This window comes from Vespa crabro, chromosome 18, assembly GCF_910589235.1.
Source record: "Vespa crabro chromosome 18, iyVesCrab1.2, whole genome shotgun sequence".
NCBI lineage: Eukaryota > Metazoa > Arthropoda > Insecta > Hymenoptera > Vespidae > Vespa > Vespa crabro.
The window spans coordinates 1-3815 of NC_060972.1; the positions used below are offsets into that span (position 1 = coordinate 1).

At 33.4% G+C, this 3815-nt stretch overlaps 1 long non-coding RNA gene across 3 annotated transcripts; it reads right to left on the minus strand.

Moving 5' to 3' along the window:
- Nucleotides 1–72: 72 nt before the first annotated feature.
- LOC124430428 lies at nucleotides 73–3189 on the minus strand. 3 transcript variants are annotated; one of them, XR_006943761.1, is made up of 8 exons: nucleotides 2959–3189; nucleotides 2621–2871; nucleotides 2290–2521; nucleotides 1785–2193; nucleotides 1423–1716; nucleotides 867–1326; nucleotides 471–757; nucleotides 73–130 (listed from the first exon to the last, which is right to left on the minus strand). It is a non-coding gene; the product is annotated as an uncharacterized LOC124430428 (long non-coding RNA). The 3 variants fall into 3 exon arrangements; XR_006943759.1 differs by having other exon boundaries at nucleotides 867–1716; XR_006943760.1 differs by lacking the exon at nucleotides 73–130 and adding an exon at nucleotides 246–381 and having other exon boundaries at nucleotides 867–1716.
- Between the last annotated feature and the right edge of the window lie 626 nt (nucleotides 3190–3815).

Below are 3815 nucleotides of genomic sequence, written 5' to 3' on the forward strand. Positions count from 1 at the left end.
AAATGATCACGTTATCTTTATCATCTGGATGATTTAATGTAATATTCCTGACGGTTGGTTGCAATGATTTTCTTAAAGACGCCTGTAGTAGATTTTGCGATCCAATTTCAATCGTGACAGTCAGATGTTTCTGCAAAGAGTACAGGTTTCAACAGGTTATTGGTACTATACTCAGCTGACGAGAGTTTTGCGGCTGATGTCGACCACGCGTTTCGTGGCACCGATGTACTGAGCTATTTTTTACTTCGTGATTTCGCTACTGGTATCACTTTTTTAAATATACAAAAAGTTTCGATCCAACTGCTGAGATATAACGGCTAGGGTATATAACTGATAAGGTATATTATTGCACGCTACCACTTCTATGATAACTTCAGTTGTCTGACAAATACAAACACATTCAAAAAAAAAATCAATTTAATCGTAAGGAATATTTTTATTGGCTAGATCCTAATTATCTTCAAACGAACCTGTAATTTTTTAACGAATTGCTTCACAGAATCGGTCGGTCCTCTAATAGATGTACTTTTAGTTCCATTGTGACATGCAATATCGATATCAGCAGGACAGCAATTCTTCAGATCTTCATAGGAAAGCCCTACCGTTGCCATAGAACTATGAGATATTTTTGTTTCTATCAAGGCAATTCCTCGCGAATATGCTGCTAATATCATTTCCTCTGTTGTAAAACATCCATCAGCGTAGGCAAAACCAAGTTCACTAACGGAATGTCAGATGATGTAGTCTGGTATTACACCTACGGAAATTAGAAGATCTATCAAGTATATGTAAAGATTTTTTCCTTTTGTTAGATCTTATCGAACAAATGCACTTCTCCCAAATAATTAAATAATTGTCGATATTACCTGAACTGCAGCAATTCCGACGATCGAATGCAAGATATTGTCGACCATGCTATTATCTTTTTCAGTTATTATTTTATAAATATTCAATTTATATTGCTTTAATGCAGCGTCGCTTTTCTCTATTGCTTTGGCAAATGTAGGAAATCTCATCAGAACATAACTTGGTTAATTATAAATTCCAATATATTTGATAATCATAATGGTTATTATTTTTATAGTTACGAAGAATTACTGGATCAAAAATTATCGTACCCATTTCAGACCACTGCGATTCCATTGCAGAAAAAACAAACTATTTTGGTTTTTTTATACCAGAATAATTTTCCATCTCTTTCAATTTTTCTTCAGACTATTTAGAACTATTTATCGTGTATCCTCGACATAAATGACCTGATGTTTCTTTAAGATGAACATCATGATAGAGACGAATAAATTCGACGTCTATCGGTCGATTATCGATCTACTTAATAGAATGTTGAAATTGAATTGCTCTATTTTATTCTAGAATAAACAAGTATAATACCTTGTTTTCTATTTGAAAGAATGTTTCACCTACATCATTTAATATGGTTACAACTGCCTCTTCGGTACGTCCAGAAACAGTTACGAGTCTTGGTAAATCGTCACTTCGCAGTCCTTTATTGACCTTTGTTTTTGGATTTAATTTAATTATGATGTGAGCATTAGCTCCACCAAAGCAGAAAGAGTTAATGGCTATGTATTCCCCATCAAGCGGAGACGTTTCGGTAATAGCCATGATTCTCCCTTCTGTAAAAGCTTTTACGTCTTTGCGTTGTTGATTAAGATTAATATTTGGGGGTATTAGGCCTGACTCCATCGATATTACCGCCTGTAATATATCAATGAAATGAAGATGAACGAATAATTATCTCGTCTTATACTTCACAATATGTTTACCTTAGCAATGGAGCGCATTCCACTGGCTGGTTCGGTATGACCCAAAGTTGATTTGATGGAACCGACTTTAAGAGGATTGGTTCTGTTTTTTGTGAAAATCTGATCCATAGCATTTATTTCTTCAGGATCACCGACTTTAGTTCCTGTACCATGAGCTTCGATGTAATTTAGAGAAGTCGTTAGTACACTGCATTCATCGAAGAAAAGAGTACTCTGAATTTCCTAGAAGGGAATGTTATTCCCGGTTCCTTATAACCATCCCAATTTGTTTTCGCATGTATAATTGTTTCGTAGAATCTTTGAGCATTTTTTCTTTTTTGCCGAAATGCAACAACTACGGCTTCGCCACGCACATAACCATCTGCATCCTTGTCGAAACACTTGCAACGACCATCCTCAGACAATATTTCTATTAGGGAGGTAAAAGATAGAATAATTGTTTAATACTCTCATGATAATTCGAGAAAAAAGGACAAATGCTTCAAGAAAATAGCATAATCAATACCTAAACGTTTAAATTGCAAAGTTAGGAATGGATGAAGGCAAAGATTTGATCCAGCGACGATTACGTAAACGCATTGTCGGTTATGTATAGATCTATATGCGTGTTCCATTGCAAATAGACTTGAACTGCACGCGGTATCGATGTTATATGTTGGTCCAGTGACCCTCAACCAATGCGAAATTCTTTTGGTTATAAAAGCTTTGTTACAGCTTATGATACCAACACCACTTATCTACAATTGAAAATACGTATTATACGACTTATCTGACCATATAAGTAGTTGTGTATAAGTAATCCATCTATAAACTGATCGTATGATCGATTTCCTTACCTTGAGTTTGTTGTAGGTCCAAGTTTGCTCTGTATCGGAGAAGCATGAACCTAAGAATACACCTGTCCTCGTTCCACGAAGATCTTTTGGATGAATTCCAGCATCTACAATAGATTCTTAAGTATGTTCGAACAATATTCTGCCTATAGGATTCATAGTATGTGCTTCTTTAAAATCGACGTCAAAAAATAATGCATCGAATTTTTCGATATTGTTAATTTTCCCCGTTCGTCGTGGAATTTCTGAATGCTCTTATAAAAGATAGAGGTAGAAAAATATTAATATTGGTTAACGCTTACGTTGTTAAATAAAATAGATTGTATACGTATAATCGATACCTGCTTCTGTTCCGTTATCCGTGATGCAATCTTTGCAATTAAAAATACTATCTTTGAATTCGTACACATTGTTGGATTTTGGAAATCTACTAGCGATTCCGGAAATAACAACTTCTTCACCTGGTTCTGGATCAGCATATTTGAAAAATTTGTAAGATTTTTCTGGCTCCTTAAACTCATTCATGATGTTATGATATTTTACATTCGTTTGTCTGAAATAGAAATTTGAACACACACTGAAATCGTCAGCGGTGATTTCTTCGTTTTAATAATGTTATCCCCCTCCATGAAATTCTTTATACCACGTCACGTATTATAAATTTTTATATCTTTCCGTGCTACTTATTCAAATGAAGATACATTTTAACCGACCCTAATGAATTTATTTATTCTCTTTATACTAATTAGGTACGTCATGGTCAATGAAAAAGCTCTGTCACTAACGAAACAATAAAGTTTCGTCGTAATACACAAAGTAGTTATAATAGAAATTCTTGATTGGCTCTAATGAACTACCTATTTATTCTGTGTAGGTATGATATGGTCAGTGAAAGAGCACCGTTTAATAACGAAACGATAAAGTTAAACAGTAAATTATATACAGGTGTATATAAATTGTATATATATATAGTGTATATATATATATATATATATATATATATTTATATATATATATATATATATATATATATATATATATACAGACACAGACATACAAAATATTTATATACCTACGTGTGTGCTTACATAAACACTCATACAAAGCTATATCTTATCCAAATGTCCTTACTTTTCATATCTAATACTGAACCAAATACTACAAACATATACTCTATTTTGTTTACCTTTTATTCCTT